Source organism: Phyllobates terribilis, unplaced genomic scaffold (genome assembly GCF_046119375.1).
Source record: "Phyllobates terribilis strain yellow unplaced genomic scaffold, ASM4611937v1 Scaffold_2__4_contigs__length_985480577, whole genome shotgun sequence".
NCBI classification, from domain to species: domain Eukaryota; kingdom Metazoa; phylum Chordata; class Amphibia; order Anura; family Dendrobatidae; genus Phyllobates; species Phyllobates terribilis.
Window position 1 is genome coordinate 277,303,199 of NW_027362762.1, and position 22,910 is coordinate 277,326,108.

Consider the following 22,910-nt stretch of genomic DNA (forward strand, 5'->3'; position numbering starts at 1 on the left):
GTTCCTCCTCCCAACCCCTGTCCACTATTCGGGGCATCCCTATGGGACAGTTTTTAAGACTAAGAAGAATATGCTCTAATAAAGACTCCTTCCTTCAAAAGTCACATGATCTTACGAGACGGTTTCAAAACCGAGGCTACAGTAAAAGGAACATCAAGATTGGATACAAAAGAGCACTAAACTCTAACAGAGAGCAATTGCTTTATGGGAAAAAGGAGAGTAGAGAGAACAATCAATATATAGCCAGATTTATATCTGACTATAACACCCAATGGCCAGAACTCAGGGAGATCCTAAACAAACACTGGGATATACTTTTCACTGACCCTGTATTACGTAAAATCTTACCTGAAAAACCTGCCCTTGTTGCTAGAAGATCAAAAAATCTTAAGGACTCCCTGGTACACAGCTATTATGAAAGGAGTTCATCTGGTCTGATGCCTGATGGTAAGAAGTGAGGCTTTTTTAAGTGTGGTAAATGTAAAGCCTGTAAAAACTTAGTCAACAGCAAAGAATTCTGCAATTTTGATAATAGCAGAATATATGAAATCCGAAAAGCCCTTTCATGTAACTCGAAAGGTGTCATTTACCATGCACAATGCCCATGTAATAAAATCTACATTGGGCTAACCACGCGGGAATTAAAGGTAAGGACTAAGGAGCATATACTGGACATTGAGAAATCGCTCCATACTGAAGAGACATCTAGCTTAAGAACCCTTCCCAAACATTTTAAAATTTATCACAACAGTGACCCTAAAGGACTGTTAAGTAAGGGCATTGATCAGGTAGATATGGGCATTAGGGGTGGTGACCTGGGTCTGGCCCTTTCTAGATTTGAGATCAGATGGATATGCCGTCTTGGCACTGTTTCTCCTCAAGGGCTAAATGAGCAATTTGGCTTTTCTGCATTTTTATAATGTTGGGCTATGACTTCTTCCAATATCCATTTGATTATACCATTACTATTACTCTTCTGTCGCTTTCTTGGACTATTCTATTGTGTTTATCAAATATCCCTTTAGTTTCTATTTTTCCTGTTTGGATGCTTTTTATCTGTCCGGTTTTTAGACTTTTTTATGTGATTTTAATTGTTATGTTATTTATCTAGTTCTCACCATGGTCCCTTTCCTTGTCGTGGCGGATGGGCAGTTTTTTCTTCTGGGCATTGCTGGATGTACGTTGGCTCTATCTGACTTCTTCCCCGTCCTTTGGGTATGATGGACTTTACTGCAGAGGACCAGAAAAAAGGACAAAAGAATGGACAGTTATGGATATTGCCGACTATGGACTAAAAGGGAAAAAGTAAAAATAGTACTTATAAGCATTGACATCTATGTACACTATAATCACATCTTATATAGTCCACTTTATTGCCTACCCTCATTACCAGCATATTTTCCATTTGGTCATATTCACTTTTTACACCATTTCTTCTTTACACTCTTTTTCACATTTTCTTTTTCTGTTTTCACACTTTTTTTCTTTCCTTTTTTTCTTCCTTTTTTTCTCTACTCACTTATCTTCACACTTTAACTCATCATTTATTCTATACACCTTCACCCACTCTTCTCCACTATTCTTACTAATATCACTACATTTATTACACTCATTTTTTACCAATATCACTACATTTATAACACTCATTTTTCATTCCTCAGCTGCTTTCATCTCTCCACATTTCAGTTCCCCTTTCCTTTTTTGCTGCTCCATACACATTATCTCATCATGTCTGTTATCATTTTGTCCCTTATACCAGCTATCCCATTTCATATATCCTCTTTCGTTACCTTCTAGCTGATCCTCCTTCTCCTTGCTTAGCATTTGGTACCCGCCTCTTTTCAACATCGCCACGTCTATATGGGGATTCCTTTATGGAGAGTGCGCATGCGCTTGAACGGACCCGCGAGACTTCCTGTCATGCGCAATGGACACGTCATGCGTTCCATCGCATGCATGTCAGGCGCTTGTAACAGGAATTCCATTCATTTCTGCGGCTGCCCAAGTAATGCACGCATGCGCCGAACCCCTCCATCACCCATATGTATTCCTAACAGCTGTTTGAGAAAATATAAAACGGGACATGATATACACACAAACACGCCCCCTCTGAAGAAGCACTTGCGAAACGGCGTCGTTGGGGTTGGTTCCCTACAAGCTCCCATTCGTGTGAGTACTAGCCTTTTATCCCTATACTTCTATGTATACCACTATATCATCTCCCTTTGCATTTCTATCTACTATTCACTATGTATAGAGGTATCTTGAGACAACTTTGTTGTCTGCAAATCTCCCTATGTATTTCTACCTACTATTCACTATGTATAGAGGGATTTTGAGCTAGTCCTAGTGTCTGCAAATATCAATGTATACCACCTGGTTTATAGTTACCTCGTAATTTACTTTTTTTGCATTAGTTAGGTTTTGTTTCCATGCACTGGCACTTTATACTATTCAATGACACCTTACTTTGCTATCAATTGAGTTAATGGTCGTACTTCTCATGGTAGCTATTTCCAGGATTGTACCTACATATTTAACCATTGAGCTAAGTGCAATTACCACACATCTGGGTAAGCTTAGATTTAGGGAATTTGAAGGTTCCTGCTTTTTAAAGTATTTTTTATCCTCTTGTTACCTTTTTATGTGTAGACTTCAATAAAATATTACTTTTTTATTCATGAGTCCTATATTTTCCTATTGAAGCTGAACTGATTTAGTGGCAGCTTGTGTGTTTCTATTGCAATTTGGGAATTTACATTTTGACCGCTGTGTTATACACATGTTTCTATCTATCTATGTGTGATGCTCTATTCTTTCTGTTATAAATTGTCGGGTACCGATGCTGAATTGCCGGCCGGCTATTTTAAAGAGACGGTGCTTGAAAACACTAATATTTTTTTAATAAATCCTTTAACACTAAATGACAAGTACAGTAACCAACACTGTCACTGTACTTCTTATATATGTGACTGACATGTTTCTATCTATCTAATCTATGTGTGATGCTCTATTCCTTCTTGTCTAAATTTTCGGGTACCGGTGTATGCCGCTGCTGAATTGCCGGCCGGATTTTTTAAAGAGAGTGTCTTCTGAGCAGTTTGTCAGCTTTTGAACACCTTAGAAGGTGTTTTCTATGTATTTATATGTGTTTTTGTTTGCCTGTCATTAGTTTTAACGGTGTTCGACGGTGTTCTAAGGTGTTCGACGAACAGTTCCTTGAACATCCCGTTGATCGACAACCGGAACCGAACCCGAACACTGCGGGGGTGGCTCAACACTAATATAGACATATAGACAGAGCGTCAGACATACAGATATATAATAGCACAACCCCCCCAACATATAGTAAAATTGCACACTGTGGAGCTTTTTGGACAGCTTTTTATGATTAAATAAATAAATGAAAAATATGAAGTTGGGTCCCCCCAGTATTTGTAACCAGCAAAGGTAAAGCAGACAGCTGAGGGCTGATATTATAAGGCTTTAGAAGTGTTGAATCATATTAGATTCAACAATTCTGGCGCTTTGCCTTGGCTTTTCCTGATTGCCCTGGTTCCTTGGTAATCGGGGTAATCGTGCCTGGGTTTGATGTTAGCTGTGAATTGTCTAAAAGCACAGCTGAAATAAAGCCTTGGTGTTAGTAATGGAGAGTTGTCTTTCAGACACCCTCGTTACTAGCTCAGTGATTAAAAATAAAAAACACACAAACAAAAATCTTTTATTCAAATAAACACTCTCTCACACTTTCCCTTTTTCATCATTGTATTAAAAAAAAAGTTCCCATGCAGGTCCGACGAGGTCCAGCGAATCTGATGTAGTCCACCAATGTCTACACTGACAAGCAAAAGGGTAACAATGTTTTGAACTTTTGACTTTCAGGCTCCATATCTCACCATTCACTACTGCTTTGAACATGAGAATCCATCATTTCATAGACAATTATTTGGGCTATTTCATACATAAGTTTGACTTGCAGCTATTTTGAATATGATGAGTTATGCAGTTTTTTGTCATGTCACAGTATTGTTACTGGTTTGCTCCTGATGGTGGAAAAATCTTTTTCTTCCTGTATACTACAAATTACAATCTGTTCTCACATTCCCTAATAGCTCAGAGTGTGTTTTTAGGTTGATTCCCAAGTGAAAGGTCACTGGTTCAATCAAGGAGCAGCCATGAAGAAGATTTCCCAAGAAAAGAGAAACAGCATCATCAAACTCATCGATGCTCGACCAAGAAAATTTCAATGTGAGTACCATGACAATTGGAAGAATACGAAATGACGCCCATCCATTTATTCAAAAGCCAAGAGGTGGACATCCAGGAAGAATATTGGAGTCAACAAAATGGCTTATCACAAGCTCTCTCAGTTTTGGTGCAACAAACATGGCCGTGGAGGTGGCTAGTATGCTTCATAATAGTGAGATCACAGATGTCCACGCAAGCGCCGTGCGACTCACATTGCACAAGTCTGGAATAGTGGCCCAAAAAAAAGGAGAAGAAGCCTCAACTTCATCATACGAAACATCGGCTCAAGTTTGCAAAAAAGTACAAAAAGTTGACAGCAGAAGGTTGAAAACAGGTGATTTTGAGCAATGGGTATAAATGGGTCTAGAAGAAACAAGGGGAAAAGTGCTAACCGATCAAGAAATTGAAGGAACTGTCAAGTTCGATAGAGGAAGTCTCAAGGTATGGGGTTGTTTCACAGTTAAAGGCGTTGGATACCAATGGTTGTCTCAATGCTGGGCTATATGTGTGTATTCTACAAGACAAGTTACTTTATACACTCAAAATCTATGGGTATGAAAAGGACAACATATTGTTCTAGCAAAACAATGACCCAAAGCATACATCAAGATTGGCAAACAAATGGTTCAATGAAAAAGAAGAGCTGGATTGGCCCTCACAGTCCTCAGACCTCAACCCAATTGAGCACTTGTGGGTAGAGTTGAAGAAAATTCAGTATACATAACCAAGTGAGTCGACCTGTATGAATCAACTTTGGGAATGTGGAGAAGAGACCTGGGATCAGATTTTGGTTGAGACATTCTTGAATCTGATTGCAAACAAACCCAGAAGGACTCAAGAAGTGTTGAAAGCCAAAAGTATATTACCAAAATATTAAAAATGAAAATTTACATTTTTAGGAGCAAGAAAGTAACAATGCAATGACATAACAACAATCAGCATAACTAATCATATGCAAAATAGTTGCAAGTCAAATGTATGAATGATATAGCCAAGATGATAGATATAAAATGATGGCAAACTCACATTCGTAGTAGTAGTGGATGGTGAGATACGGAGCCGGAAAGTCAAAAGTTCAAAACATTGTTACTAGTGTTGAGCGAGCACTAAAATGCTCGGGTGCAGGAAGCTCGGGCCGAGCTCACCGTGATACTCGGGTGCTCGACCCGAGCAACGAGCCCAATGTTAGTCTATGGGAGACCCGAGCATTTTTGCGGCGGCACCCCCGGCAGTCTGTAGAAAGCCTAAAAAGTGCCCAAAACTATAGTGACAGTGCTCAAATGACATGGGGACAGCATGGGGCTCACCCCAGGAAGCATTTCTTACCCTCAGGTCACTGCTGTCAACAACGTGGTCAGAGATATTAAGCCACTTTTACGGGCTCACAATAAAACGTTCAAAAACGAAACTGACACTATTTTCCTGTGAAATATGTTAAGGAACATCCTTTCCAGGGTAAAGACTTGTGTATAAGGTAAAATAAATAACCGAAAACAAAAATTCTCCTCCACACCTTGGGCTATGTTCACAAGTAGCATTTTTTATGCGTTTTTGCACTTTTGTATTGCTTTCAACCGTGACAAATGCATTCACCGGGATATGTCATTTTAACATTTTACAACCTTATCTGGCCATGTGCTGTGTAACACATGCATACAGTGCTGAAAATTCAAGGGAACAGCATGGGGAAGACCCCAAGAAGCATTTCTGACACCGAGGTCACTGCCTAAAAGTGTACCCATCAGAAGTGATCCTTGCCGCATCAGAAGATGCAGACTTGCAACTATCCCAGTGCAAGTTCATGTCCCAGGGCAGTGTTCAATTGTACCTCCCCCATTCCTTGCAATGCATGCGCAAGTATGCAGCCTGCCACCCACCCGCCCCCAAACTGCAATACCATACTGCTTGCTTGCACTTGAAATTGTGCCTTTTGGGCAAGTGGAGGCGGAATCTGGCCACTACGTCATGGCTGCGTCGGCGGCCTGGTATCCATACTCAGTCCCCAGCCGCCCCGCGGCGGGGTGCCAACACACGGTCCAAAACATTTCCTGTGCCCTCCACAGTGCATTTAGTTTGAAGGACAGCCTAACCACAATCACGTGAATGTGGCCAGGGATGGTCCATCTCACTGACGCCTTCACACTGGGTTAATATTGTGGAAGCCGGGACACAGTTGGACACTGGGATGCAACACGTCTATGACTCCCGTTAAAACAAAGCTTCAGGTGATGAATGATGGATGAGGTGGTGGCAACGGAGAAAGAGCAGGAGGAACAGGGACCATTCACATCAAAATCGGGCCAGTCAACCACACATGTCTTGTAGGATATGTTTCTGTACCAAAAGGAGCGGCTTGGCTACACAGTGATAGGGCATACAGTGAGTGCAATGCCTATCAAAAATTTCGAGGCACTCCAATGCCCCTTGGAAGTGACATGGAGGTCATAGGGCCTTAACTAAACCGTTTTTTCCATTTATAGCCACTGAGTCTCCTGTACACTGTTGGCCTAAGCAGTGAATGGAAGGCTTTCCAATAATTATGAGGAACTGCAATGCCCTTTGAAACAGACGTGGATTACAGCGTACTTAAAACCTTCTACTCATTATTGGGGAGTGGGTCTCCCTTAGTGTTCGCCTATGCATTGAAAAGCAAAAGCTGACTAAAATTAGGAGGAAATGCAATGCCCGTTGGAAGAGTCGGGGAGGTTAGAGGTAATTAAAAACAACATTTCAATGCCCCTTGGAAGAGCTGTGGAGTTCCGAGTGGTTTATCAAGACAGTTTTAATGCCCCTTGGAAGAGACATGGTGGTCACAGTAGCTTAATAAGACGGTTTTAATGCCATTTGCAAGAGATGTGGAGTTCAGAGTGGTTTAAAAAGATGGTCTTAATGCCCCTTGGAAAAGACGTGGAGGTCCCAGTGGAATAAAAAGACAATATCAATGCCCCTTGGAAGAGTGGTGGAGGTCCCAGTGGAAAAAAGACAATATCAATGCCCCTTGGAAGAGTGGTGGAGGTTACAGTGGAATAAAAAGACGATATCAATGCCCCTTGAAGAGTGGTGGAGGTCGCAGTGGAATAAAAAGACAATATCAATGCCCCTTGGAAGAGTGGTGGAGGTCGCAGTGGAATAAAAAGACAATATCAATGACCCTTGGAAGAGTGGTGGAGGTCGCAGTGGAATAAAAAGACAATATCAATGCCCCTTGGAAGAGTGGTGTAGGTCCCAGTGGAATAAAAAGACAATATCAATGCCCTTTGGAAGAGACGTGGAGGTCCCAGTGGAATAAAAAGACAATATCATTGACCCTTGGAAGAGACGTCGAGGTCACAGTAGTTTAACAAGATGATTTTAATGCCCCTTACAAGAGCCATGCAGTACAGCATATTAAAAACATTATTCCCATTATTGGGGAGTGGGTCTCCCACTGTCTTTGCCTATGCCTTCCAAGCAAAAGCTGCCAAAAATTAGGATGGAGGAACTTGCAATGCCCCTTAAAAGGGCCATGCACTACAGCATATTAAAAACATTATTCCCATAATTGGGGAGTGGGTCACCCATAGTCTTTGCCTATGCCTTCCAAGCAAAAGCTGCCAAAAATTAGGACGGAGGAACTTGCAATGCCCCTTACAAGAGCCATGCAGTACAGCATATTAAAAACATCATTCCCATTATTGGAGAGTGGGTCTCCCAAAGTCTTTGCCTTTGCCTTCCAAGCAAAAGCTGCCAAAAATTAGGATGGAGGAACTTACAATGCCCCTTACAAGAGCCATGCAGTGCAGCATATTAAAAACATTATTCCCATTATTGGGGAGTGGGTCTCCCATAGTCTTTGCCTATGCCTTCCAAGCAAAAGCTGCTAAAAATTAGGATGGAGAAACTTGCAATGCCCCTTACAAGAGCCATGCAGTACAGCATATTAAAAACATTATTCCCATTATTGGAGAGTGGGTCTCTCTCCCATAGTCATTACCTATGCCTTCCAAGCGAAAGCTGCCAAAAATTAGGATGGAGGAACTTGCAATGCCCCTTACAAGTGCCATGCAGTACAGCATATTAAAAACATTATTCCCTTCATTGGGGAGTGGGTCTCCCATAGCCTTTGCCTATGCCTTCCAAGAAATCTGCCAAGAATTAGGACGGAGGAACTTGCAATGCTGGCAACACTTACCACGGTCACCCTTTTGGTATCGTGGTTGTGGAGGCTGAGGATAAGGAGAAGAGCAAAAAACAGCAGAAATGAGGAAGCGTATACCCATGTGTCGGTGTGAAGCAGTGCATGGGAATACACCTCCCGAAATAACACAGTGGATTGACTTTATGTTACTCTGCTGTCATTTGGTGGTGATGAGAAGTCTGGCCCAATCCAGCCCTTGTTCATTTTGATAAGGGTCAGCTCGTCAGCATTGTCAGTTGACAGGCGAGTGCGCTTATCAGTTATAATTCCCCCAGCGGCATTAAAAACATGCTCCGATACACGCTAGTGGCAGGGCAGGCCAGGACCTATAAAGGCATACAGAGCGAGTTCATTCCAAGTGTCCAGCTTGGATACCCAATAATTAAAAAGCACAGAGGAATCACGGAGGACGCTGGTACGGTCGGCAAGGTACTTCCTCACCATCTTTTGAAACTTTCCACTCCTTGTGAGAGTACCCCGTGCCTCAGGGCCTGTAAGCTTGGTAGGTCTCAGAAAACTGTCCCAGAACATTGACGATGCTCGCCTGCCTCTGCTGGATTGGAGTTGCGTCTCTCTTGCTTGTACACCTTGGTTGGGCAACAAACTATGACCTCTGCCGCTAGCGTGTTCAGATGGGAATTTTTTTAACAGTTCTGCAGCAAGGGCCTTCTGGTACTGCCCCATTTTTGTAGACCTCTCCACCTCAGGAATAAGAGAGTGAAAGTACTCTTTGTAGCGGGGGTCTAAAAGTGTCACCAACCAGTAATGACTGTCAACCAACATTTTGACAACGCGAGGATCACGGTTAAGGCAGCGTAACATAAAGTCAGCCATGCGTGCCAGACTGGTAATGGGCAAGACTTCCATGTCCTCACCAAGATGACGACTGACCATGCTCTCTTCCTCCTCCTCCTCCCCCCTGTCCTCAGGCCATTCATGCTGAGCCGACGGTATGACAGTTGTACAAGTACTACCATCTACAGCGCATGATACCAGCTCCTGTTCTTCCTACTCCTCCTCCTCTCCCTCATTGTCCCCCAATGCACCTTGGAATGAGATGAGGCTGGGCTGTGTATAATCGCCCGCTATGGCTTCTTTATCCATCTCATCATACTCTGGCTGCAATGCCTCCTCTTTAATTCTCTGCAGAGAGCGTTGCAAAAGACAGACAAGTGGGATGCTGACCATCTTGGTGGACTCCTCAAAGTTTGTCAGGATGGTGCAGACATCTAGGTCCACTCCTGAGGTCTTATGTGTTGAGTCTGACCTGAATATCGACAGCATTTTTGCAGCTAGTACTCCACAACTGCTCTCTTCTGCTCACAAATCCTTTGCAACATGTGGAGGGTAGAGTTCCAACGTGTGGGGACATCGCACACCAGTCGGTGTGCCGGAAGCTGCAAACGCTGCGGCAACACAGCAAGGGAAGCGGAAGCTGTAGCCGACTTCTGAAAATGAGCTTACAGGCGGCGTACTTTGACGAGCAGATCTGGCAACTCGGGGTACGAATTAAGAAACCGCTGAACCACGAGGTTAACCACATGAGCCAGAAATGATACGTGTGTGATCTCGCCTCACCTCAGAGCCTCCACCAGGTTACGGCCATTGTCACATACGACCATACCTGGATATAGGTTCAGCGGTCTCAGCCACAGATCTGCCTGATTTTTCACAGCTGTCCACAACTCACAAGCAGTGTGAGGTTTATCACCTAAGCTTATGAGTTTCAGCACAGCCTGTTTCCGCTTGGCTGAGGCAGTACTGCAGTGCTTCCAGCTTGTAACTGATGGTGATATATGAGATGGAGGCTGAACATGAGGAGGAGGAGGAAGATAATGCACAGGAGCTGTACACTGTGGGGGCAACTCTGACTGACATAGGGCCCGCAATCCTCGGTGAGGGGAGGATGTGTTCCGTCCGAAGGTCCGACTGGGTCCCGGCTTCCACTATGTTTACCCAGTGTGCCATCAGGGAGATGTACCATCCCTGGCCACAAGCACTTGTCCAAGTGTCCGTTGTCAGGTGGACTCTCCCAGTAACTGAATTGTTGAGGGAACAGCAGATGTTTTGGGACACGTGCTTGTGTAGTGCGGGGATGGCACACGGGGCAAAATAGTGTCGGCTGGGGACCGAGTACCGAGGGACGGCCACCGCCATAAGGTTGCGGAAGGATTCCGTCTCCACCAGCCTAAAAGGCAGCATTTCAAACGCAAGCAGTCGTGAAATGTGCGAATTTAGGACTATGGCCTGTGGGGCGTTGGCTGCGAATTTGTGCTTTCATTCAAAGGTCTGGGATATGGACAATTGAACGCTGCGGTGGGACGTGGACGTGGACGTTGATGCTGTTTCTTGAGAAACTGCCAAAACAAGTGAAGACTGAGAGGAGGGGGCATCTTTCCATGCAGTATGGACAGGGGATTGCCTTGCACGCCCAACAGGGGGTTCTCTTACACGCACAACAGCGGAAGAAGCAGTGGTGACACCCGCTGACACTGGTCGTGGACCCTGGGGTTCGCTTGACAAAGTCCGGTGCTTTACTGACATGTGCCTGATCATGTTGGTGGTGGTCAGGCTGTTCGTTTTGTAACCCCTGCTGATGCTGGCCTGGCAGTTGGTACAAATGGCCTTTTTGGGGTTATCAGCAGAGTCTTTTAAAAAAATTCCAGACTCTGGAAGACCTACCGGTTGTACTGGCAAACGTCCCTCATGTTGGTGTTACGGGGAACGTTTGCCCGCCTTCTGTCTTTGGCCACCACACTGCTTCTTCCTGCCTGTTGGGGTTCTCTGCCTCCATCCCCCTATGTGCTGCTGGCCTCGCTCTGCGTGTCCTCCTGCCACGTTGGGTCAGTTACTAGATCATCCACTACCTCCTACTCTTCCACTTCCGCACCACGGTCCTCCTCCTAACTTCGTGGCAATTGTGTCTCATCATCGTCCACCTCTTGTGACAAATTGCCAGTGTCACCTTCCTGTGGCCATGGCTGTTCAAATATTTGGCCATTGCTACATGGGATCTCCTGTTCCACCACTTCAAGCGGAGCAGGCGAGAGTCCCAAATATGGAAATGGATAGATGAACAGCTCTTAAGAGTGTCCAACTGTGGGGGATCAGTAACTCTCTGACGACACTTGGCAATGTGGGAGGAAGGAGCAACAGGGAGAGAAGGAGTATGCGAGACTCACGGCTACTAACACTTTACAGTGTGGAAGACAGACCGGAGTTGGTGGTGCCCAGGTGACTGGAAGTATTATCTGCTATCCAATTAATAACCTGTTCACACTGATCAGTTTGCAATAGTGGTATTGTTGTGTGCTTCCCTAGTAATTCAGTCAAGAACTGGGAGCGAGAAGATGTGGCTGTTGGTTGTGGCACATTTTCACCTTGGCCACGGCACCATCCTCTGCACACACCATCACCAGAACGTCCAGTTCCACATCCCTTGCTACGCGCCTTGCCCCTTGTAAATGAAGTAAAATAGCTTACACTCGCACTATCAATGGCAAAAGGGTAATAAAAAGGAGATCAGAACCGTGGAAGAGGAAAACCACAGATCTATTTCTCTGGCCTACATCAGAATCTTTTAAACAGATATAGTTGTTTCTGAACAGTCAGCGAGAAACTCAAACTGTTTTTTTTCATGCAAAAAGGTGGATTACACCCAGATTTGAACCGTGGAAGAGGAAAACCACAGATCGAGTTCTCTGGCCTACACCAGAATCTTTTAAGCAGATATATTTGTGTCTGAACAGTCAGCGAGACACTGAAATGTTTTTTTTTATGTAAAAAGGCAAAAAGGTGGATTACACCCAGATTTGAACCGTGGAAGAGGAAAAACACAGTTCTAGTTCTCTGGCCTACACCAGAATCTTTGAAATAGATATATTTGTGTCTGAACAGTCAGTAAGACACACAAACAGTTTTTTATTATGAAAAAAGGTGGATTACACCCAGATTTGAACCGTGGAAGAGGAAAACCACGGTTCTAGTTCTTTGGCCTACACTAGAATCTCTTAAACTGATATTTTTGTGTCTAAACAGTCAGCGAGACACTGAAACTGTTTTTTTTTTATGCCAAAATGTGGATTACACACAGATTTGAACCATGGAAGAGGAAAACCACAGTTCTCATTCTCTGGCCTACACCGGAATCTTTTAAACAGATATATTTGTGTCTGAACAGTCAGCGAGACACTTAAACGTTTTTTTTTATGTAAAAAAGGCAAAAAGGTGGATTACACCCAGATTTAAAGCGTGGAAGAGGAAAACCACAGTTCTAGTTCTCTGGCCTACACCAGAAACTTTTAAACAGATATATTTGTGTCTGAACAGTCAGCGAGACACTGAAACATTTTTTTTTTATGTAAAAAAGGCCAAAAGGTGGATAACACCCAGATTTGAACTGCGGAAGAGGAAAACCACAGTTCTAATTTCCTGGCATATACCAGACTTTTTTAAATAGATATATTTGTGTCTGAACAGTCAGTGAGACACTCATCTGTTTTTTTTTATGGAAAAAAGGCAAAAAAGTGGATAATACAGAGATTTGAACCGTGGAACTGCAAAACCATAGTTCTAGTTATCTGGCTGAAACCAGACGCTTTTAAACAGATATATTTGTGTCTGAACACTCACAGACACACTCAATTTTTTTTTTTTTGGGGGGGGGGGAGATACCAAAAGGTAAATAAGACAGGTATTTGTACAGTCTGACTGAGTTAAAAAAAAAAAAAAGAGGATGAAAAAATAGAATTTTTCCTGGCCCCTGAGACCTGGGGCTAAGTCTAGCAATTTGAGCAGCAGTAGCACACAGGACTGTAATGCAGTGTTTGTTGGTATAACCACTGCGTCTCCTATACAGCCTGCCTGCCTGATTTCTGGGATGGATATTAGTCCTAAGAAGGACTGTTTGTTTGATTTTGCAGGCTTTAGAGACCCTACACTCCCTATTTTGCAGTATAAATCTCTCCCTAGCTCAGCACCACTCTCCCCACACTGTCTGATCCGGAGCGACTGTGTCCAAGATGGCGGCGTCCAGTTTTAAATACTCGAGGTGACGCTGTGCGGCCAGGCAATCACTGTAATGCCCACAACCAACATGGCTGCGGCATTACAGTGACTGGCTGGCAGTCCCTGCATGTTCATTTGCTTTGTAAAGAGCACCAAAAATGCAGGGTGGAGACCCGAGCTCCCGCCCGAGTAACCCGAAAATGCTCGGTGCTCGCCGAACATCCCGAGTAGTGAGATGCTCGAGCGAGTACCCTTTTGCCATTGATAGTGCAAGTGTAAGCTATTTTACTTCATTCACAATGGGCAAGGGGTGTGGCAAAGGACGTGGACCTGGGCGTTGTGGTGATAGTGCGTGCAGAGGATGGGGCCGTGGTGAAAATGTGCCACAACCAACAGCCACATCTTCTCGCTCCCAGTTCTTGACCAAATTACTAGGGAATCACACAACACCACTTTTGCGAACTGATCAGTGTGAACAGGTTATTAATTGGATAGCAGATAATACTTCCAGTCATCTGGGCACCACCACCTCCTGTCTGTCTTCCACACGGTCAAATGTTAGTAGCCGTGAGTCTCGACCGCATACTCCTTCTCACCCTGATGCTCCTTCCTCCCACCATGCCGAGTGTACCAACTGCCAGGCCAGCATCAGCATGGGTGACGAAAATACCAGCCTGACCACCACCAACATGGTCAGGCACATGTCAGCAAAGCACCTGACTTTGTGGGGTGAACCTTAGGGTCCACGACCAGTGTCAGCGGGTGTCACCACTGCTTCTTCTGGCGGCTCTGAGGCGAGGCAAGATCACACACCTACCATGCCTGGCTCATGTGCTTAACCTTGTGGTTCAGCGGTTTCTTAAATCATACCCCGAGTTGCCAGATCTGCTCATCAAAGTACGCCGCCTGTCAGCTCATTTTTGGAAGTCAGCTACAGCTTCCGCTGCCCTTGCTGTGTTGCAGCAGCGTTTGCAGCTTAGGGCACTCAGACAGGTGTGTGATGTCCCCACATGTTGGAACTCTACCCTCCACATGTTGCAAAGGATTTGTGAGCAGAAGAGAGAAGTTGTGGAGTACCAGCTGCATCAAGGCTGTCGATATTCAGGTCAGACTGCACACATAAGACCTCAGGAGTGGACCTGGATGTTTGACATATGTACCATCCTGACAAACTTTGCGGAGTCTACCAAGATGGTGAGTGGCGATGACGCCAACATTAGCGTCAGCATCCCACTTGTCTGTCTTTTGCAACCCTCTCTGCAGAGAATTAAGGAGGAGGCATTGCAGCCAGAGTATGATGAGATGGATCAAGAAGCCGTAGCGGGCTATTACTCACAGCCCAGCATCATCTCATCCCAAGGTGCATTGGGGGAGAATGAGGGAGAGGAGGAGGATGAAGAACAGGAGCTGGTATCATGCGCTGTACAACTGTCATACCGTCGGTTCAGCTTGGGTGGCCTGAAGACAGGGGGGAGGAGGAGGAGGAAGAGAGCAGGGTCAGTCGTCATCTTGGTGAGGACTCAGAAGTCTTGCCCGTTACCAGTCTGGCACGCATGGCTAACTTTATGTAGGCTGCCTTAACCGTGACCCTCGCGTTGTCAAAATGTTGGGTGACAGTTATTACTGGTTGGTGTCACTTTTAGATCCCAACTACAAGGAGAACTTTCACTCTCTTATTCCTGAGGTGGAGAGGTCTACAAAAATGGGGCAGTACCAGAAGGCCCTTGCTGCAGAACTGTTAAACAAATTCCCATCTGAACACGCTAGCGGCAGAGGTCACAGATCGTTGACCAACCAAGGCGTACAGGCGAGAGAGACGCAACTCCAATCCAGAAGAGGCAGGGGAATGTTGTCAACGTTCTGGGACAGTTTTATGAGACCCACCCAGCTTACAGGCTCTGAGGCGTGGGGTACTTTTACAAGGAGTGGAAAGGTTCAAAAGATGGTGAAGGACTACCTTGCCGACCGTACCAGCAACCTCCATGATTCCTCCGTGCCTTTTAATTATTGGGTATCCAAGCTGGACACGGGGAATGAACTCGCTCTGTACGCCTTGGAGGTCCTGGCCTGCCCTGCCACTAGTGTGTTATCGGAACATGTTTTCAGTGCCGCTGGGGGAATTATAACTGATAAGCGCACTCGCCTGTCAACTGACAATGCTGACAAGCTGACCCTTATCAATATGAACAAGGGCTGGATTGGGCCAGACTTCTCATCACCACCAAATGACAGCAGAGTATCATAAAGTCAAATCCACTGTGTTATTTAAGGAGGTGTATTCCCATGCACCGCTTCACACTGACACATGGGTATACGCTTCCTCATTTCGGCTGTTTTTTGCTCTTTTCCTTATCCTCAGTCTCCACCACCACTATACCACAAGGGTGACCGTGGTCCGTGTTTCCAGCATTGCAAGTTCCTCCGTTCTAATTTTTGGCAGCTTTTGCTTGGAAGGCATAGGCAAAGACTATGGGAGACCTACTCCCGAATAATGGTAATGTTTCTAATATGCTGCACTGAATGGCTCTTGTAAGGGGCATTGCATGTTCCTCCATCCTAATTTTTGGCAGCTTTTGCTTGGAAGGCATAGGCAAAGACTATGGGAGACCCACTCCATAATAATGGGAATAATGTTTTTAATATGCTGTACTGCATGGCTCTTGTAAGGGGCATTGCAAGTTCCTCTGTCCTAATTTTTGGCAGCTTTTGCTTGGAAGGCATAGGCAAAGACTATGGGATACCCACTCCCCAATAATGCGAATAATGTTTTTAATATGCTGTACTGCATGGCTATTGTAAGGGGCATTGCAAGTTCCTCCATCCTAATTTTTGGCAGCGTTTGCTTGGAAGGCATAGGCAACGACTATGGGAGACCCACTCCCCAATAATGGGAATAATGTTTTTAATATGCTGTACTGCATGGCTCTTGTAAGGGGCATTGCAAGTTCCTCCATCCTAATTTTTGGCAGGTTTTGACTCAAAGTCATAGGCAAAGACTATGGGAGACCCACTCCCCAATAATGGGAATAATGTTTTAATATGCTGTACTGCATGGCTCTTGTAAGGGGCATTAAAATCGTTTTGATAAGCAACTGTGACCTCCAAGTCTCTTCCAAGGGTCATTCATATTGTCTTTAATTTCCACTGGAACCTCCACGTCTCTTCCAAGGGGCAGTGATATTGTCTTTTTATACCACTGTGACCTCCACGTCTCTTCCAAGGGGCAATAAAACCGTCTTGTTAAACCACTCTGAACTCCACGTCTCTTCCAAGGGGCATTAAAACCGTCTTGTTAAACCACTCTGAACTCCACGTCTCTTCCAAGGGGCATTAAAATCGTCTTGTTAAGCTACTGTGACCTCACCGTCTCTTCCAAGGGTCATTGATATTGTCTTTTTATTCCGCTGGGACCTCCACCACTCTTCCAAGGGGCATTGTTATTGTCATTTTGCTCCACTGTAACCTCCACGTCTCTTCCAAGGGGCATTAAAACAGTCTTATTAAACCACTCTGAACTCCACGTCTCTTTCAAGGGGCATTAAAACAGTCTTGTAAAGCTACTGTGACCTCCACGTCTCTTCAAAGGGGCAATAAAACCGTCTTGTTAAACCACTCTGAACTCCACAGCTCTTCCAAGGGGCATTGAAATGTTGTTTTTAATTACCTCTAACCTCCACGACTCTTCCAACGGGCATTGCATTTCATCCTAATTTTAGTCAGCTTTTGCTTTTCAATGCATAGGCGAACACTAAGGGAGACCCACTCCCCAATAATGGGTAGAAGGTTTTTAGTATGCTGTAATCCACGTCTGTTTCAAGGGGCATTGCAGTTCCTCATAATATTTGGAAAGCCTTCCATTCACTGCTTAGGCCAACAGTGTACAGTAGACCTAGTTGCTATAAATGGAAAAAATGGTTTAGTTAAGGCCCTCTGACCTCCATGTCACTTCCAAGGGGCATTGGAGTACATCAAAATTTTTGGCAGGCATTGCACTCACTGTATGCCCTATAACTGTGTAGCCGAACCGCTCCTTTTGGTACAGAAACATATCCTACAAGACATGTGTGGTTGACTGGCCCGATTTTGATGTGAATGGTCCTTGTTCCTGCTGCTCTTTCTCCTTTGCCACCACCTCATCCATCATTCATCACCTGAAGCTTTGTTTTAACTGGAGTCATAGAACTGGGATAGTAGCAGGAAAACATCCAGCAATCCTCGCAGGAGGTAGGATATGCGCCAAAACACGGACCAAAACACGGACCACCTCAGGCCTAGCCGCTACTACATACATGCGCTTGCATTCCAAGGAACAGAAAGGAGATCTATAGCCTCATGATCATGAATAATTTACTCATTGTGTAGGAGGCCGACCACTGCTGCTGTCTACCGTCTAAACTTTGTGTTGAAGCCTGATTGACCCAGGACCCACAATCCTCTATGTCTGGAGGACGTGTTGCATCCCAGTGTCCAACTGTGTCCCGGCTTCCACAATATTAACCCAGTGTGAAGGCGTTAGTGAGATGGACCATCCCTGGCCACATTCATCTGTCCACGTGTTTGTGGTTAGGCTGTCCTTCCCACTAAATGCACTGGGGAGGGCACAGGTAATATTTTGGTATGCGCGCTTGTGTATAAGGCGCACCGGGACAAATAGGTGCGGCTGGGGACCATTTATGGACACCCGGCCACGCCCAGGCGGCTGGGGACTGTGTGTGGGCACCAGGCCGCGAGGCAGCTGGGGACCGAGTATGGACACCCGGCCGCCCCCTGGTGGCTGGGGACCAAGTGTGGACACCCAGCCGCTGGGCGGCTGGGGACTAAGTATGAATACCAGGCCGCCGATGCAGCCATGACGTGGTGGCCAGATTCCACCTCCACATGCCTAAAAGTCCCAATTTCAAATGCAAGCAAGCAGTATGGTATTGCAGCCTGGGGGTGGGTGGGTGGGTGGCAGGCCGCATACTTGCACTTGCATTGCAATGAATGGGGGAGGTACAATTGAACACTGCCCTGGGTGAAGGACTTGCACGGGGATAGTTGCAAGTCTGCATCTTCCGATGCGGCAAGTATCACTTCTGATGTGCACATTTTAAGCAGTGACCTGGGTGTCAGAGATGCTTCCAGTGGTCTTCCTCATGATGTTCCCATGTCTTTTCAGCACTGTATGCATGTGTCACACAGCACATGGCCAGGTAAGGTTGTAAAATGTTAAAATGACATTTCCCGGTCAATGCATTTGTCAAAAGTGCAAAAAGACATAAAAAATGCTACTTGTGAACATAGCCCAAGGTGTGGAGGAGAATTTTTGTTTTTGGTTATTTATATTACCTTCATAGAATCATAGAATGGTAGAGTTGGAGGGGACCTCCTTGGTGATCTGGTTCAACCCCCCTGCTCAAAGCAGGATTCACTTAATCATCTCAGACAGATGTCTGTCCAGCCTCTGTTTGAAGACGTCAATTAAAGGGGAACTCTCCACCTCTCGTGGCAGCCTGTTCCACTCATTGATCACCCTAACTGTCAAAAAGTTTATTCTAATATCTAATCTGTGACTCCTCCCATTCAGTTTCATCCCATTGCTTCTAGTCTTTCCTTGTGCAAATGAGAATAAAGATGATCCTTCTTCAATGTGACAACCCTTGAGATATTTGTAGACAGCTATTAAGTCTCCTCTCAGTCTTCTTTTGTGCAAGCTAAACATTCCCAAATCCTGTAACCTTTCCTCATAGGACAAGGTTTGCAGACCGGTCACCATTCTGGTCGCACTTCTCTGAACTTGCTCCAGTTTGTCGATGTCTTTTTTAAAATGTGGTGCCCAAAACTGGACACAGTATTCCAGATGAGGTCTGACCAAAGAGGAGTAAAGTCCGATAATGACTTTATACACAAGTCTTTACCCTGGAAAGGATGTTCCTTAACATATTTCACAGGAAAACAGTTTTACTTTCGTTTTTGAACGTTTTATTGTGAGCCCGTAAAAGTGGCTTTATACCTCTGACCACGTTGTTGACAGCAGTGACCTGGGGGTCAGAAATGCTTCCTAGGGCGATTCCCATGCTATCCCCATGTCATTTGAGCACTGTCACTATCGTTTTTGGCACTTTTTAGGCTTTCTACAGACTGCCGAGGGTGCCGCCGCCAAAATGCTTTCGTCTCCCATATACTAACATTGGGCTCGTGGCTCGGGTCGAGCATCCGAGTATCAAGGTGAGCTCGGCCCAAGCTTCGAGCACCCGAGCATTTTAGTGCTCGCTCAACACTAGTAATGTGATAACTTTTTATAGGCCATAAGTTGAACCAGCAGATATTATTTTTCAGTAAGAGGCAAAATTGTCTTCTAATGACTGATAGATTTTAGCTGATGTCATGACTTACCTTGTTTTTTCCCTGTGTCATTTCTCACTATTAAACATAACCTAATTTATGGACATCTATTGTTTAATTTATTTTCCCGTGTGGATTGGATGGGTTGTTACGAACATCTGGTGAGACTTTCATGTCAATATCACCTATATACATATATTTACATAGAAAACTGGTGATGTGTTTAATACTTATTTCATTCGCTATATATGCAATTTCAATAATTATGGTCACGTGCTTACTAGTTGCACTCCTGCTTCCCTCCATGATTCAGGGGGTTTAATTTTTCAATGAACATGGAGAGAATCAGGCAGAAGAGGAACTAGTTAGCATGTGACTATAAGTATGCAAGTCACATGATGACTACCGTTTAAGCTGTGTGTAAGAGCAGAGGCCAATGTGAATTTTTGTCATGGGTGCAGTAAAACCTAGATTTCCCTCTGTTTTAAGGACTTAGAACCACTAATATTGTGCAGACTCCCCTGTACCATCATGGCAGCTCTGCTTCTTCAATGTATGGACTCTACAAAAACTCTAAAGGTTTCTAAAAGTATCTGGAGTCAAAACATTTACAGCAGCTCCTTCTTGTTCTATTAGTTGTGAAATGGGACCTTCATGGATTAGACATCCCACAGATGTTCGACTGGCAGATCTCTGTAATTTAATGGCCGAGTCAGTTTCGTAGGGTGCATTCTCATACTGAAAGTAGCCATTGCCACTAAGGAATACCATTGCTGTGGAGGACCATGACCAAGAATGCAGGAAAGGAAAGCACCCACGACAGGCTGTCGGTCTTAGAATCCTTTAATCCAGATCATGGAAACATGTAATCGGTGGGCACGGGGGATACAGGATTGACGGGGGTGCATCTTAAGAATGCCAGGCACCACGCCAGAGATGTATTCCCATCCGCGACTGGAGTACATTTCTGGCTAAAGCTATGCCACTGAAATGGGGAAATTTTTAACAAAATAGGTGAAGCTGGTTGGGGCTAGTGTGAAAATGCCAAAAATCACTAATTTTTTGCCCAGCTTCTCAGTTGGCCAAAATGTTGTTACTTATTAAGGTGTTTTACACCACCTTCATGAATCTGGGTCAATGCATTTTTGATGCATTTTTTTCAGTGTTTTTTCTTGCAGAAAAAAATGCAGCATTTTATGGTAATCAAAATGAAGGAGATTTAAAATATCTCATTCACATGGTGGCTTTTTTTCCTTGTGCTTTTTTGACCTGCAGTATGTGGGGTTTTTTTTAATGCATAATATCAATTCTTTCTGTATTTTTGCTGAAGTTGTTCTCCATATGGCTGTGTGGCCACAATGAGTGTATTTTTGCTGTATTAAAAATGCAGCATCTTACAGTTCCAGCAAAGTGGATGGGATTTATAACCCCCTGTTGCCCACTGTAGGGTTTTTTTGTGTAGTGTACACGAACTTGCGGTGCGTGTTTCAAATCTGCAACACGTCAATTTCTCTTGTGGGTTTACTGAGTTTTATGTGCGGATTTTTTACCATAGAACTGCATTAGATGAAATAAATCACACTCCCTCCTGAAAATCATACAACCCAACCCAGTCCCTCTATTTTGCTTCCTTATGCTTTTCTCTCCCCATATTGTCTCCTCACATTATTCCTTTCATATAGCCCCCTCCACTTTTCTCCCAGTATAAATTTCTCCCCCTAAGGTTTTTACAAACATTTATCCCTTACCTTTTTATACTGTGTCCTCACACTTCCTCCTCCTTCCTCATACTGTCTCTTCACTCATTTCAACCCTCTCATTTTGTTGTCCCCTCCAACATTCACCCCTGTCTCCACATACATTCAACTCACCAACTTTCCATACTGTCTCCTCACACATTTCCCACCCTGATCCTCATACTTTCTCCTCACATATTTCCACACCCCTCCCCATACTGTCTCCTCACACATTTCCCTCCATCCTCTGCTCCCCATACCATTTCCTCCCCCCACTCCTTTTATTGTTTCTTTACACATTTCCCCTTCCCCGTACTGCCTCTTCAAACCTCTCCTCCAATCCAACCTATATTTTCCCCTCACAAAAGATTGCATTACAATAAACCTTCAGTTTCTTCAGTTCCATTGGACTGTACCAATGTTCACAGCCTGTAAACAGATGTTGTGTTCATGCTCAAGTCACCCTGAACTGAAAATACTGGTGATCAGGGCTTCAACTGTATTCATGCATGAAAAACCTTCTCTACAGCTTGACTGTTTGCTCAGAGTGTAGCCGAATCCCACTCTGGGAGGGAAGATGAGGGAGCAAAGTGAAGCCACCTGGGAGATACCTCGGACTGCCGCATCAAGCGACTCGACGGCCCCCTACAGGCTGACCTTCCCCTAGACATGCCTCTGAAAAAAAGAAAGATAGTAAAATAAAATCTAGGTGCAGCACATTCACAAAAGTTAAAACTGCTCCTACACTTAGATTGCAATAAAAAAAGTCTCCACATGTCAGATTAACTGACATGTTTCCAACGCACACTGTGTTCTTACCTATGATCCACACCTTGTTTTGTCTTCAAAGCTGTCTCAGAAAAACAGAACAAAACCTGAGCGTGTGGCCTCACCCTGTGGGTGGATATTACTTTATTACTAATCCATTGACAGGTACAATCGTCAGTAGATGAGATTATCTATGTTATTCACTTAATACATTAGTGATTTTAATGTAATGCTGATTGGTGTTCAGTGTGTGGTTATTTTCACCATATACCTTACTCTGTCAGTTATCTATCATATAGCAGCTTTAGGGCTTCTTCACACACCTTTTTTCAGCAAGTTAAAATACATCCAAAAATTTCCATTAATTCATTTTAAGAATTTTAAAAGGCTTTTATACAAGTGTATTTTAGTTGCAGTTTTTTTGTTTTGCAACATTTTGTGCATGCCTTTTTTTAGACAAGAGGCATCGGCTCTATAATTTCTGCATCATTCTGAAAACCACCCTTGGCCCCACAAATGCAACAAAATACACCAAAAATCCAAATTCTATGTACAGTATGTAGGCTTAAAAGTCATATGATACTGACAACTAGACAATCTGCCAAAATACAAATTCAGCAAATCATGCAAATTTTACAAAGAAATGTTAT

The 22,910-nt window shown here is 44.3% G+C and overlaps 1 long non-coding RNA gene across 1 annotated transcript; it reads right to left on the reverse strand.

The window, feature by feature from the left end:
• Positions 1-1,017: 1,017 nt before the first annotated feature.
• Positions 1,018-22,349, reverse strand: LOC141251639 (uncharacterized). The gene is made up of 3 exons (XR_012313306.1): positions 22,312-22,349; positions 22,104-22,167; positions 1,018-1,230 (listed from the first exon to the last, which is right to left on the reverse strand). It is a non-coding gene; the product is annotated as an uncharacterized lncRNA (long non-coding RNA).
• Between the last annotated feature and the right edge of the window lie 561 nt (positions 22,350-22,910).